The sequence below is a fragment of the Telmatherina bonti genome (assembly GCF_933228915.1).
Source record: "Telmatherina bonti genome assembly, contig: scaffold_271, whole genome shotgun sequence".
In the NCBI taxonomy this organism is placed as follows: Eukaryota; Metazoa; Chordata; class Actinopteri; order Atheriniformes; family Telmatherinidae; genus Telmatherina; species Telmatherina bonti.
The window spans coordinates 1-15,596 of NW_027634723.1; the positions used below are offsets into that span (position 1 = coordinate 1).

General features: G+C 47.4%; 1 pseudogene across 1 annotated transcript; it reads right to left on the reverse strand.

The window, feature by feature from the left end:
* Positions 1-2,986: 2,986 nt before the first annotated feature.
* On the reverse strand, positions 2,987-14,444 carry LOC306774272 (cell division cycle protein 27 homolog; annotated as a pseudogene). The gene is made up of 4 exons: positions 14,314-14,444; positions 14,046-14,225; positions 6,203-6,375; positions 2,987-3,139 (listed from the first exon to the last, which is right to left on the reverse strand). The product of its transcript is annotated as a cell division cycle protein 27 homolog (transcript).
* Between the last annotated feature and the right edge of the window lie 1,152 nt (positions 14,445-15,596).

A 15,596-nucleotide genomic window follows, 5' to 3' on the forward strand; every position in this document is an offset into this window, starting at 1 on the left:
AGACGGGAGGTAAGAGAGAGAGACGGAGGTAAGAGAGAGAGAGAAGGGAGGTAAGAGAGAGAGAGACGGGAGGTAGAGAGAGAGAGAAGGGAGGTAAGAGAGAGAGAGACGGGAGGTAAGAGAGAGAGAGACGGGAGGTAAGAGAGAGAGACGGGAGGTAAGAGAGAGAGACGGGAGGTAAGAGAGAGAGAGACGGGAGGTAAGAGAGAGAGAGAAGGGAGGTAAGAGAGAGAGAGACGGGAGGTAAGAGAGAGAGAGAGAAGGGAGGTAAGAGAGAGAGAGACGGGAGGTAAGAGAGAGAGAGACGGAGGTAAGGAGAGAGACGGGAGGTAAGAGAGAGAGACGGGAGGTAAGAGAGAGAGAGACGGGAGGTAAGAGAGAGAGAGACGGGAGGTAAGAGAGAGAGACAGACGGGAGGTAAGAGAGAGAGAGAGACGGGAGGTAAGAGAGAGAGAGAGACGGGAGGTAAGAGAGAGAGAGAGAAGGGAGGTAAGAGAGAGAGAGAGAAGGAGGTAAGAGAGAGAGAGAGACGGGAGGTAAGAGAGAGAGAGAGACGGGAGGTAAGAGAGAGAGAGAGAGAAGGGAGGTAAGAGAGAGAGAGAGACGGGAGGTAAGAGAGAGAGAGACGGGAGGTAAGAGAGAGAGACAGACGGGAGGTAAGAGAGAGAGAGACGGGAGGTAAGAGAGAGAGAGAGAAGGGAGGTAAGAGAGAGAGAGAGACGGGAGGTAAGAGAGAGAGAGAGAAGGGAGGTAAGAGAGAGAGACAGACGGGAGGTCAGAGAGAGAGAGAGACGGGAGGTAAGAGAGAGAGAGAGAAGGGAGGTAAGAGAGAGAGAGAGACGGGAGGTAAGAGAGAGAGAGAGACGGGAGGTAAGAGAGAGAGAGAGAAGGGAGGTAAGAGAGAGAGAGAGACGGGAGGTAAGAGAGAGAGAGACGGGAGGTAAGAGAGAGAGACAGACGGGAGGTAAGAGAGAGAGAGACGGGAGGTAAGAGAGAGAGAGAGAAGGGAGGGTAAGAGAGAGAGAGAGAAGGGAGGTAAGAGAGAGAGAGAGACGGGAGGTAAGAGAGAGAGAGACGGGAGGTAAGAGAGAGAGAGACGGGAGGTAAGAGAGAGAGAGAGACGGGAGGTAAGAGAGAGAGAGAGAAGGGAGGTAAGAGAGAGAGAGAGACGGGAGGTAAGAGAGAGAGAGACGGGAGGTAAGAGAGAGAGAGAGAAGGGAGGGTAAGAGAGAGAGAGACGGGAGGTAAGAGAGAGAGAGAGAAGGGAGGTAAGAGAGAGAGAGAGACGGGAGGTAAGAGAGAGAGAGACGGGAGGTAAGAGAGAGAGACAGACGGGAGGTAAGAGAGAGAGAGAGAAGGGAGGTAAGAGAGAGAGAGAGACGGGGAGGTAAGAGAGAGAGAGAGAAGGGAGGTAAGAGAGAGAGAGAGACGGGAGGTAAGAGAGAGAGAGAGACGGGAGGTAAGAGAGAGAGACGGGAGGTAAGAGAGAGAGAGACGGGAGGTAAGAGAGAGAGACAGACGGGAGGTAAGAGAGAGAGAGAGAAGGGAGGTAAGAGAGAGAGAGAGACGGGAGGTAAGAGAGAGAGAGAGAAGGGAGGTAAGAGAGAGAGAGAGACGGGAGGTAAGAGAGAGAGAGAGAAGGGAGGTAAGAGAGAGAGAGAGACGGGAGGTAAGAGAGAGAGAGAGACGGGAGGTAAGAGAGAGAGACGGGAGGTAAGAGAGAGAGAGACGGGAGGTAAGAGAGAGAGACAGACGGGAGGTAAGAGAGAGAGAGAGACGGGAGGTCAGAGAGAGAGAGACGGGAGGTAAGAGAGAGAGAGAGAAGGGAGGTAAGAGAGAGAGAGACGGGAGGTAAGAGAGAGAGAGAGAAGGGAGGTAAGAGAGAGAGAGACGGGAGGTAAGAGAGAGAGAGACGGGAGGTAAGAGAGAGAGAGAGAAGGGAGGTAAGAGAGAGAGAGACGGGAGGTAAGAGAGAGAGAGACGGGAGGTAAGAGAGAGAGACAGACGGGAGGTAAGAGAGAGAGAGAGACGGGAGGTCAGAGAGAGAGAGACGGGAGGTAAGAGAGAGAGAGAGAAGGGAGGTAAGAGAGAGAGAGACGGGAGGTAAGAGAGAGAGAGAGAAGGGAGGTAAGAGAGAGAGAGACGGGAGGTAAGAGAGAGAGAGACGGGAGGTAAGAGAGAGAGAGAGAAGGGAGGTAAGAGAGAGAGAGACGGGAGGTCAGAGAGAGAGAGACGGGAGGTAAGAGAGAGAGAGAGAAGGGAGGTAAGAGAGAGAGAGAAGGGAGGTAAGAGAGAGAGAGAGACGGGAGGTAAGAGAGAGAGAGAAGGGAGGGTAAGAGAGAGAGAGACGGGAGGTAAGAGAGAGAGAGACGGGAGGTAAGAGAGAGAGAGACGGGAGGTAAGAGAGAGAGAGAGAAGGGAGGTAAGAGAGAGAGAGAAGGGAGGTAAGAGAGAGAGAGAAGGGAGGTAAGAGAGAGAGAGAGACGGGAGGTAAGAGAGAGAGAGACGGGAGGTAAGAGAGAGAGAGACGGGAGGTAAGAGAGAGAGAGACGGGAGGTAAGAGAGAGAGAGAGAAGGGAGGTAAGAGAGAGAGACGGGAGGTAAGAGAGAGAGAGACGGGAGGTAAGAGAGAGAGACAGGAGGATTTACCAGGCCAAAAACATGTTTATTCCTACTGCAAACGTGTTTATTCCGAATAAACATGTTTATTCCTGCTGTAAAGGTGTTTATTCCTGCTGTAAAGGTGTTTATTCCGACTGTAAATGTGTTTATTCCGACTGTAAATGTGTTTATTCCGACTGTAAATGTGTTTATTCTGGCTGTAAATGTGTCTATTCCTGCTGTAAACGTGTTTATTTCTGCTGTATAGTTCGTCTGTTTAACATGGGCGTCTAGGGGGATTTGCTCTGTTTTGGAGCCCCTAATGGATGAGGGGGGAACTGCAGGTTTCTTTTTGATCGCTTTTGATCAATTGGGTATGACTTACCTCGGGACAGTTCTTGTCCATGTCTGTCAGGTCTTTGGAAAGGGTGGACAGGGCCACGTCTTTCTGCAGGTGCCACAGAGTGGTTGAATAAATTTCCATCCCTTCCACTCGGTACGACTCCATCCTACGAACCTCCCCAAACACACGCTCCGCCTACAAAGATGACATTGTCACACTTGGACACTCCAAAAGGCCACACCCATTTAACACACATATATTTTACACACTTGCCAAATTTAATTTGGAGTGGCAGGTGCTAACATAACTGTTTTTCTTAAACTGCTCACTGTAGCGTGAAAAAGTACAAAACTTAAAGAAACTTCAGCCTTTGTTAAAAAGAATGCCAGCAGCGTAGCTGTATTACTGTAACTATGATGCTAGCAGCATGGCTGTCTTACTGTAAGTATGATGCTAGTGGCGTGGCTGTCTTACTGTAACTATGATGCTACCGGTGTGGCTCTATTACTGTAACTATGATGCTAGCGGTGTGGCTGTCTTACTGTAACTATGATGCTAGCGGTGTGGCTCTATTACTGTAACTATGATGCTAGCGGTGTGGCTGTCTTACTGTAACTATGATGCTACCGGTGTGGCTCTATTACTGTAACTATGATGCTAGCGGTGTGGCTGTCTTACTGTAACTATGATGCTAGCGGTGTGGCTGTCTTACTGTAACTATGATGCTACCGGTGTGGCTCTATTACTGTAACTATGATGCTAGCGGTGTGGCTCTATTGCTCTAACTATGATGCTAGCGGTGTGGCTGTCTTACTGTAACTATGATGCTAGCGGTGTGGCTGTCTTACTGTAACTATGATGCTAGCGGTGTGGCTGTCTTACTGTAACTATGATGCTACCGGTGTGGCTGTCTTACTGTAACTATGATGCTACCGGTGTGGCTCTATTACTGTAACTATGATGCTAGCGGTGTGGCTGTCTTACTGTAACTATGAAGCTAGCGGTGTGGCTGTCTTACTGTAACTATGATGCTACCGGTGTGGCTCTATTACTGTAACTATGATGCTACCGGTGTGGCTCTATTACTGTAACTATGATGCTAGTGGCGTGGCTCTATTGCTGTAACTATGATGCTAGCGGTGTGGCTGTATTACTGTAACTATGATGCTAGGGGCGTGGCTGTCTTAGTGTAACTATGATGCTAGCGGTGTGGCTCTATTGCTGTAACTATGATGCTAGCGGTGTGGCTGTATTACTGTAACTATGATGCTAGTGGCGTAGCTGTCTTACTGTAACTATGATGCTAGTGGCGTAGCTGTCTTACTGTAACTATGATGCTAGTGGCGTGGCTGTCTTACTGTAACTATGATGCTAGTGGCGTAGCTGTCTTACTGTAACTATGATGCTAGTGGCGTGGCTGTCTTACTGTAACTATGATGCTAGTGGCGTAGCTCTATTGCTGTAACTATGATGCTAGCGGTGTGGCTGTCTTACTGTAACTATGATGCTAGTGGCGTGGCTGTCTTACTGTAACTATGATGCTAGTGGCGTAGCTGTCTTACTGTAACTATGATGCTAGTGGTGTGGCTGTATTACTGTAACTATGATGCTAGTGGCGTGGCTGTATTACTGTAACTATGATGCTAGTGGCGTAGCTGTCTTACTGTAACTATGATGCTAGTGGCGTGGCTGTCTTACTGTAACTATGATGCTAGCGGTGTGGCTCTATTGCTCTAACTATGATGCTAGCGATGTGGCTGTCTTACTGTAACTATGATGCTAGTGGCGTGGCTGTCTTACTGTAACTATGATGCTAGTGGCGTAGCTGTCTTACTGTAACTATGATGCTAGTGGCGTGGCTGTCTTACTGTAACTATGATGCTAGTGGCGTAGCTGTCTTACTGTAACTATGATGCTAGTGGTGTGGCTGTCTTACTGTAACTATGATGCTAGTGGTGTGGCTGTCTTACTGTAACTATGATGCTAGTGGCGTAGCTGTCTTACTGTAACTATGATGCTAGTGGTGTGGCTGTCTTACTGTAACTATGATGCTAGTGGCGTGGCTGTCTTACTGTAACTATGATGCTAGTGGCGTAGCTGTCTTACTGTAACTATGATGCTAGTGGCGTGGCTGTCTTACTGTAACTATGATGCTAGCGGTGTGGCTCTATTGCTCTAACTATGATGCTAGCGGTGTGGCTGTCTTACTGTAACTATGATGCTAGTGGCGTGGCTGTCTTACTGTAACTATGATGCTAGTGGCGTAGCTGTCTTACTGTAACTATGATGCTAGTGGCGTGGCTGTCTTACTGTAACTATGATGCTAGCGGTGTGGCTCTATTGCTCTAACTATGATGCTAGGGATGTGGCTGTCTTACTGTAACTATGATGCTAGTGGCGTGGCTGTCTTACTGTAACTATGATGCTAGTGGCGTAGCTGTCTTACTGTAACTATGATGCTAGTGGCGTGGCTGTCTTACTGTAACTATGATGCTAGTGGCGTGGCTGTCTTACTGTAACTATGATGCTAGTGGTGTGGCTCTATTGCTGTAACTATGATGCTAGCGGCGTGGCTGTATTACTGTAACTATGATGCTAGTGGTGTGGCTCTATGACTAACTATGATGCTAGCAGCATGGCTGTAACTAGGGTGCTAGCAGCGTGGCTGTATTACTGTAACTATGATGCTAGCGGCGTGGCTGTATTACTGTAACTATGATGCTAGTGGCGTGGCTGTATTACTGTAACTATGATGCTAGCGGCGTGGCTGTATTACTGTAACTATGATGCTAGCGGCGTGGCTGTATTACTGTAACTATGATGCTAGCGGCGTGGCTGTATTACCAACTATGATGCTGGCGGCGTGGCTGTAACTACGATGCTAGCAGCGTAGCTGTATTACTGTAACTATTGACGGACACAGGAGCGAAGTCGGAACCAGGCAGATAGTTTTTGCTAACGGTTATCATGGAAACTGTTCATATTCTGGAAAAAGGGAAACTCGCCCGCCTCCCGATACCTACCACTACAGACGGTGCGGTTCCATTTGGATTTGTGTTGACTCAGGTAAAGGTTCTAAAAGTGCCATTTAAGTATCAATACACATGCTAATCAATATCTAACTAGATACTACATTTTAGTATCAGTATAGACTAGTATCCAAGTATGGTTATTTTGACAACCTTGGTCCCATGCGCGTTCCCTGGCATGCGCGTTCCCTGGCATGCGTATATGGCAGGTAGTCCCTGCAGGTGTTACCTGTGTGTACTCGGACAGCTCGAAGTAGGCCCGTCCGATGTGTGTGAGGACCCAGCCAGTGTTGTAGTGCTGGGGGGGCAGGGAGGTCAGGATGTTGATAGCTTCTCTGCAGTTATAGGAGCACAATGCCTGGTAGCCTCGCCCCAGCTCCCGTAGCAACACCATGATGCTGTCTGAACACCAACAGGACAGGTACAAGTTAGAAGGGGCCTGGACCCTCCATCCAGTGTTGAGTGGATTATCACTGATTAGGACAGATTTACACATTGGCAGCACTGTGGTGTACAAGTTTGCACTGCAGTCTCACAACAACACGGTCATTTGTTTGTGCCTCGGCTGGGGGGGGGGGGGGGTGCAGGGTTGGAATGTTTGCATGCTTTCTCCGCATATTTGTGGGTGCTCTGGCTTCCTCCCACCGACAAGAAATGCTTGTTAGGTTAATTGATATGGCTTATTTATTGCTTCTCACATGAAAGTTGCTTTTTGGATAAAAGCGTCTTGATTGGAGACATCTTGGGATTTGGGACCTGATGAAGATGTCTCAGACTCTTAAACCCGATGAAGATGCCTCAGGTAGTCATTCTGAAATCTCACCTACTGGCTCATGACCTAATTGTACGTTCAGCTTCTATTTGGAATTCAGATTTTTCAAGTTGCCGGTGGGAAGTAAAACAAGAACACCCCTTGCACTTGCCAATCCAACTGGGGCAGTCAGGACATATGCACTAACCCCATTTCACCCAATGCCCACAAACCAATAGAAAATTAAACCAAGTCATATTAATTTCGTAGGAAACTTGACTCTTTACGTCACAATCCACATTCACATGGTCCTTTTCAACTTCTACCTGTAGACTACCTTTGTAAATCCTTAACATGTGTAAAACTTTAAATACTGCCATGTTTTGTGCCAACATGAATAGTGGCTAACACTGTTTGCATCTCCATCCCTCTCTGGGAAAGTGGTGAGCATGCTTACTAGGGCCCGATCGATTAATCGGCGGGGCGATCGAATCGGATTATAGCCCTTTTCAAAATAACCATCATCGCCCTGTGTTTTGCCAGTTAAATGCTTTTTTTTCCCCTTAATTTCTCATTAAACAATAAATGACAATGTACTTGCAGATTTTTGTCCAGTAGCTGGAGCTCTGACTCCATTTAATCCTCAATCCTCACTGCTGTCTTGTCAGGACTAAAGCTACAGTCGGGCACTATTACAGGAATGAGAAGAGCTTGCTGACCGCTAAGTTCATAACAACGGTTTGAAATTAATGATAACGTGTCTCCAGAAGTAGCGGCTGGTTAGCTCAGTTGGTAGAGCAGTCGCAAGACCCATACCGCTACTGCCCAGCTACCTCATGATGAGTGGAAATAATGAAGCTGACATTCTGGCTCAGATGTCGCCCGGTCAAACAAGGTCTGGGTCACACACCAAGGAACCAGGGTGTGGTGATGAGAAATGGGCTACTGGAACACGGAACAGATGACACTGGACACGAGAGGCAAATAAGGAACTGATGGAATGCTACTATGCTGGTAACCCTAGTGAGCGGGGCGATGTGGAACATATGGATACTTCGATACCCACAGTTCACAATGACACCGAAACACCTAATAGTGTTCCAACATACACAAACGGCAACTGCTATCACAGTTGGAGATTGAGGAGATACAACACACTAATACTGAAAAGGGGACCACTGGGGGGGAGGTATGGGGGCAATAACATCAACTCCTCCATTGAGACTGGGTACCAAGCCCCAGAGATAGAAATAAGTGAGGGAATAATCAGCTTCAGACACAGTATCAGAGCTAAGATGACAGTGTGCCACTCCTGACACCCACTGGCAAGAATTAGTGATGTACCACCAGAAAGCTTTATAACTGAGGTGAATGCAGCAATAAGTACAATCCATACTGCGACCATGACTGAAACCAATGATATACAGTGATCCTGGAGAAGTTTGGCCAACATAACATCAAGGACAAGAAGGAGGCACCATGGAAGAGGAGGTTAGAAACCAAGATCAAGGAAACTCGAAGGGAAGTTAGTCATCTGTCAGAACTCTAGAAGGACACAACCATGAAGAGGGTGCCAGAGAGAGCCAGATGTCCATACCTGAGGCCCTGGAAACCACCAAACAAAGACTCCAAGCATTGGCTGTGTGACTGAAGACACAAGAGAAGTTGAGGCCAGAAGAATAAATTGGCTGCTCTCAACTAACCCAGCTCAAGTGTACTCCCAGTGCCAGGGTAATACTACACAAGCTGACCCACCAAGGCTGGAGACAGAATAATACTGGAAAGGTATATGGGAGAAGGAGGCATCACATGACAGTGAAGTACAGTGGTTAAAAGACCTCAGAGCAGACCACAGCTCCCTCCCTGAACAAGACACAGTTGCCATCACAGTAGCAGATATCCAGCACAGACTCTCAGGTATGAAGAACCGGTCAGTGCCTGGCCTTGATATGATCCATGCCTACTGGCTAAAGAGGCTGACTTCACTCTATGAACGCCTGGCAACACAAATGAACCAACTCCTGAGGGATGGGACTCATCTTGAATGGCTGACCAAGGGACGAACAGAAAGACCATCCAACTACCAGCCAATAACCTGCCTCTCCACGACATGGAAGCTCCTTTTTTATTTTAAAAAAAAGACATTTTCCTGACATCAGAAAATGGACAGAGATTTATTTATGGATTTGTCTGACTGAGCACTGTTCCTGTCAGATGATTTTACAAAACTGGACATTTTTGTTTACTTTTCGTAAACCAGCCATTCAGCAGCAAAGTTGATTAAGAGAGAAGTTTTTATTGAAGTACCATCTTTCTTGTGTTTATTATCATTTGCCACATTGAAGAAACCTCATGCTAAATTAAAAAGAACAAAAACATCCGATTAGTATACTAATTGTTTCAATAGCCAGTCACTAGTCGACTGTTAAAATAGTTGTTGGTCGTAGCCCTAATGAAAATACAAAGTAGTGAAGAAGAAACTCGTAAGGCAAACATGGCTGAGAAAATGCAGGAAGGATTTCCCGACCCGGCTCGGTTTATTTGCCTCCTCTTGCTAAACAGCCGCGAAAGAGAAAATCATTGGTGGAAAAAGCTGCGAACTAGAAAAACACTCAGAGCACAAACCTCCGCCAAGGCCTTTAAAAAGTTCCGGATCACCACTAAAAGTAAATCTGTTCTTCCTTTTCACGTTTCCTACAACTCCTGACAATGTAATGAAAATCCATCCATAACTCTGAGTTATGTTCAATACAATTGGATAAATGCAGGTAAAAACAAACTCCTTGGTGGAGGTAAGAAAAAAGCCTTGGATCACACAAGGAGCAGAACCAGTGGGCGAGGAGCCAAGACAGGGTACCACTTTTACATCTTGCTAGCTGCCTAACATTACCTACCCCAGCTTTAAAGGATTGCAAGTGAACAAACTTGGGATAGTTTCCCTTTCTTTTGTTCCATTTAGTCCAACAAGTCTAAAATTGCAGATACAGCACTTCGGAGAGTTCCCACCCTTCCCTGAGTCGTCACCCATTTCGGGGTGGAGGGGTTTGTGTGTCCTGAAGATCCTCGCAGGCGGTCCGATCCCCGGCTTCAGAAGCTGGCTCTAGGGACGTGGAACGTCACCTCTCTGGTGCTCGTCATGGATTGTCCATAACGAACACCATGTTCCAGCATAAGAGTGTCCATATGTACACCTGGCATCAGGATTCCCTGGGCTGCAGTTTGATGATTGATTTTGTAGTCGTATCGTCGGACCTGCGGCCACATGCCTTGGACACTCGGGTAAAGAGGGGGGCGGAGCTTCAACTGATCACCACCTGGTGGTGAGTTGGCTCAGATGGTGGGGGAGGAAGCCGGTCAGATCTGGCAGGCCCAAACGTGTTGTGAGGGTCTGCTGGGAACGTCTGGCTGAGTCCCCCGTCAGAGCGAGCTTCAACTCCCACCTTCAGTGGAGCTTCAACCATGTCCCGAGTGAGGTGGGGGACATTGAGTCCGAATGGGCTGTGTTCCGTGCCTCTATTGCTGAGGCGGCCAGCCGGAGCTGTGGCTGTAAGGTCGTTGGTGCCTGTCGTGGCGGCAATCCCAGGACTCGTTGGTGGACACCAGCAGTGAGGGATGCCGTCAAGCTGAAGAAGGAGTCCTATCGGGCCTTCGTGGCCTGTGGGACTCTGGAGGCAGCTGATGGGTACTGACAGACTAAGGTTACATTTTCAATACTTTTGGCTGGTAAATCAATTAAATGTTTCAGTGTGGCAAAAACATGTCAATACATTTGCATTGTGAGGTGTCTTTTTAGCTGGCATTTTGCTTTGACATGTTACAGTCACTTTTCTACCACAGTCTTGTAGACCCTCCTCTCCACATTAAGTGACCCGATTTTGGTGTTCCTGGCACCTTGCTCGCCTCTGTGGCCCTACCGCATTCACTTGCTTCTGTCCACTGGCAGTACCTGCACATGAGTGATCTTGGGGTCACATGTTTTGGCTGGCATTTTGGCTAAAAAATGACATAAGGACACTGTTCCACCCCAGTCTTGCCGACTCTCATTTAAATATTTGTTAAGAGACACAGAAAAAGACACCCAAAATGGGACAGTGTCCAATGGCAAAACATTTGCATTAGAGGGGGGGGTTCTTTTTTGCTGGCATTTTCCAGAAAAACACAACACACAGTGCAGACTGGCCCATAGGGCTCTGCCCACACATGGCTGGGACCAATTTTGGCCTTTATGCTGCCTTTCAGGACCCCACGAGGGCCAAAGATCCTAATGAATCCAAGTTAATGTAAAGTGGACAAATCATGTGTCTCTCACTGACAACAATGTAAACAGTTTTGAGGCTCCCACGTACACCCCTGATGTCACAGAAACACCAGACTTTTTTTGCGTGCACCTTGTGGACTGAAAAACACATCTGTAAGAAAACCCTTTTTGCTCTAACCCTAATTCCATACCTCAAAAGGAGGCTCAGATCTATGTCCCGTAGAGCCTCATGCAAAAGTTGGTAAATTTGGGCAAAAACCTTTTCCGGATGGCGCGACGCATCGTGGGGGAATACGTTGTTCTGTGGGCCGCGTGTACACCAAAGCCCTGCGCGAAGCTGTCCATTTCCCATTCACGAAACATGGGGCAGTTAGGTGAGGGAAAGTCCCATGTAAAAGACTTGCACATAAACACAACCCTATCTCGGGCAAAATTGCTCAAAATGAAGCTAAATTCTGCCTTTGGTTTGTTTTCGGTGCACGCATTGACATTCCAAGAGCTGAGAACCCTATTCCCAGTTTCTCAAAACGTGCCAGTTATCGCAGGGCGCCTTCCTGGCTCCGCAAACTGGTGTATGGTTCCGAGTTTTGAGGTGCCCCAACCCTTCCATCCAAACCGGGGATCCAGTAAGTTGGTGTATGGACAGGACTCAGCTGCCTGCCTGTTAACGGGGAAAAGACGGTGCGAGCACGTTATCCCCATGCTGCGATCTCTTCACCGGCTGCCTGTCTCATCTAGAATAGTTTTTCAAGTTTTACTTTTAGCTTTTAAATGTTTAAATGGTCTGGCACCTCTGGACTTCTTTGAGCTTCGGCAGCATCACTGTCCCATTACAGCTCTTAGATCAGAAGACCAGATGCTTCTAGTCGTCCCCAGGACTCGACTTGTGGAGACAGAGCCTTTTCTGCAGGAGCCCCCAAACTCTGGAACAGTCTCCCTCTTTCAGTGAGGTCTGCTGGGACTTTAAGTGGTTTTAAATCTCTTTTGAAAACTCATCTTTTTATGTTGGCACACAGCAGGAGCACTCGGTCTTATCTGTCTTATTTAGTCTTTTAACTATTATGTTGTCTTTATTTTAGTGCTTTTATTGTTGATTTATTTTACCTGTACAGCACTTTGGTTACTTTGAGGTATGAGAAAGTGCTCTACAAATAAAGTTTGATTGGTTGGTCCAGATTCTATGATTTTAGGCCCTTTCGGGGTCGGGTGCCATCATGGCCGTTGCCAGAAAAAAAAAGCAGTTTTCTGTGAGCACGCTTTAGCGCCCCTCCCCCAATTTTCCCTTTCAATGTCTCCGAAGTGGACAAAAACTCGTGGACACGGTGGAGCGACAGCGCCCTCTGTAGGAAAACGCATGTTGGCACGGTGTCATTAAATGGACATCCACTTCAGGTGCTGACATTATGAAGACAAGAGGGTGAGATGGGTATGAAACTTGTTAAGACCAGCTAAATGGATGCTACAATGGCTTGGAAATGGGGAGAGGAGGCGACAGAAAGCCATCTGGAACCACTGGGAAAGTTACACCTTTGTCAGCTAAATGTATAATTAGTAAAAGATTAGGTAAACCAATGATGTATTACTGTGGAGAGGGAATCTAAAAAACTACAAAATGTCTGTCAATGATGACGTAGCTGGACTACAAATGTCCAGTGATGATTACGTGTCACCAGATAGTATACAACCAGTTGCAAACTGCTAATATACGTTCTTCCTATGGGTCCCTGCAAGGCGGGAGCATCTCTGTGGTTGCATCTGCGGAAACGAAGACTTGTCAGAAAATAAGTCAGAACTGAGACATTTACACAGGAGCGTCTTAGGATTTACCATTTCCCAAACAGCTACTGACTTATGATTAGACTTCTGAGATTTCCTGCTACTTCGTCAAGGACGAGTTAGGATACCTGTAGATCCAGATGAATCTGGTGGAAGGATTAGCTCCATTCCTGAAGGACCTGAACTCTAATCAACATTAGAGGGATTTGTTGATGAAGCTTTCTAAAATCCTCTTTTTGAACGGTTTGAGGGTTTTCCTCTCTCAGCTCTGAGCTGATACATGGACTGGAATAGAACGGCTTCCTCTCCAACAGCAGCATTTTATTACAGTCTCATCAGATTTGATTTTCGAGGCAAAAATAAGTTAATCGGGATGGGTTTTGTGATTAGACTACATATCTTAATGGGATTTAAAACCATTATTGATGCATGTCTGAACAAAAATTCATGCTTGATTCAGAGTTGATGGAGTTTCTGCTAAATAGATGAGCTGCTATTTCTTTTCCATTTCCCTGCTAAATTGCTTTAATAAAGTCGAAATTCAGCATTTAAGTCATAATTTTTGCCTCACATTACATTATGTAAAATTTGAAGCATAGTACAACATCGGAAAGAAAGGATTTTGGCTCAGAGGTATTTCCTACTTCCCATTAATAGACCCCTGGAGCTGGGACCCAGTTATCAGCTTCTAAACATTGATCCAGCCAAATTCCAACTCAATCAAGGAAGTATCCACTTTCACCAGTGTGACTGGCAGAATAAGCTCGGATCACAGAGGTCATTTGTTTGGTCTGAAATGTCAAGAGGCTCGGGCTGGGTGTCTGGGTGGGTCATTGTTTGGGGTGCTGGTTGTCTGGCTGGCTCGGGGTTCTGGTCGCCCAGGGACTGGTGCCCTTTGGGGGTGGCTTTGGGGGAGTTGATGGAGTTTCTGCTAAATAGATGAGCTGAGTAGCATGGGAATGCTTTTTTTTTTTTTTGGGGGGGGGGGGGGGGGGGGGGGAGGGCAGCTCTCCTCTTGTCTTAGTATATTGAGTATCTTGCTGAGTTAACAGTGTGGGTCACTGTTTTAGTGGAACAACAAATGTCAAATTTTAACATTCAAGGCATTTATTTCTTTTAAAACACGTCCGAGGCATCGAACACGTCTGCACTGGCTGGACTAGTGTGGCACCGGAACACTTATTAATCACAAGTACACGCTTGGAGCCCATGCCCATACTTTTTCTGACACCTGACTTTTGAGTTTTTGGACGAAAGAACCATTATTCCTGAGCAACCAGGTGGTACCTGCAGCAGCCCTCTGGTACTGGGGGATTCTGGTGTCCCCCAGATTCAGACTGGGATCCAGTCTCAGGATGTCCAGACTCTCGTTCAGGTTGCTGCTGTTGGACGTCTTCGCTGATTTGCATTTAGTTTTCGGTTGGGGATCTTCGTAGGAAACTTCATCTTCAGCTTCTTACTGTTCTCCTGCAGGGACAGGTAAGCCGTCAGTCTCCAGTTACCATGGCGATGCTAAAGTCATCATCAGTGGGTGCACAGAGAGACAGACGGGTACCTTGGCAGTGGAACTGGCACTAGTAAACAGTCTGGAACTCCTCCTGGGCTGAACGTTGGGAGGACCGGACATACTGGGACTAAGGACCTGGGGGGCACCACTGGGAGAGAGAGACAGGTAGTCAGGTTACAGAGAGAGAGAGAGAGAGGCAGGCAGGTTACAGAGAGAGATAGACAGGTAGTCAGGTTACAGAGAGAGAGAGACAGAGGCAGGCAGGTTACAGAGAGAGAGATAGACAGGTAGTCAGGTTACAGAGAGAGAGAGAGAGAGGCAGGCAGGTTACAGAGAGAGAGAGACAGGTAGTCAGGTTACAGAGAGAGAGAGGCAGGCAGGTTACAGAGAGAGAGAGAGAGAGAGGCAGGCAGGTTACAGAGAGAGATAGACAGGTAGTCAGGTTACAGAGAGAGAGAGAGAGAGAGGTAGTCAGGTTACAGAGAGAGAGAGAGAGGCAGGCAGGTTACAGAGAGAGAGAGAGAGAGAGGTAGTCAGGTTACAGAGAGAGATAGACAGGTAGTCAGGTTACAGAGAGAGAGAGAGAGAGAGGTAGTCAGGTTACAGAGAGAGAGAGAGAGGCAGGCAGGTTACAGAGAGAGATAGACAGGTAGTCAGGTTACAGAGAGAGAGAGAGAGAGAGGTAGTCACGTTACAGAGAGAGAGAGACAGGTAGTCAGGTTACAGAGAGAGAGAGAGAGAGAGGTAGTCACGTTACAGAGAGAGATAGACAGGTAGTCAGGTTACAGAGAGAGAGAGGCAGGCAGGTTACAGAGAGAGAGAGAGAGGTAGTCACGTTACAGAGAGAGAGAGACAGGTAGTCAGGTTACAGAGAGAGAGAGAGAGAGAGGTAGTCACGTTACAGAGAGAGATAGACAGGTAGTCAGGTTACAGAGAGAGAGAGACAGGTAGTCAGGTTACAGAGAGAGAGAGAGAGAGAGGCAGGCAGGTTACAGAGAGAGAGATAGACAGGTAGTCAGGTTACAGAGAGAGAGAGAGAGAGAGAGGTAGTCACGTTACAGAGAGAGAGAGACAGGCAGGCAGGTTACAGAGAGAGAGAGAGAGAGAGGCAGGCAGGTTACAGAGAGAGAGAGAGAGAGAGGTAGTCAGGTTACAGAGAGAGAGAGAGAGAGAGGTAGTCACGTTACAGAGAGAGAGAGAGAGAGAGGTAGTCAGGTTACAGAGAGAGAGAGATAGACAGGTAGTCAGGTTACAGAGAGAGAGAGAGAGAGAGGTAGTCACGTTACAGAGAGAGAGAGATAGACAGGTAGTCAGGTTACAGAGAGAGAGAG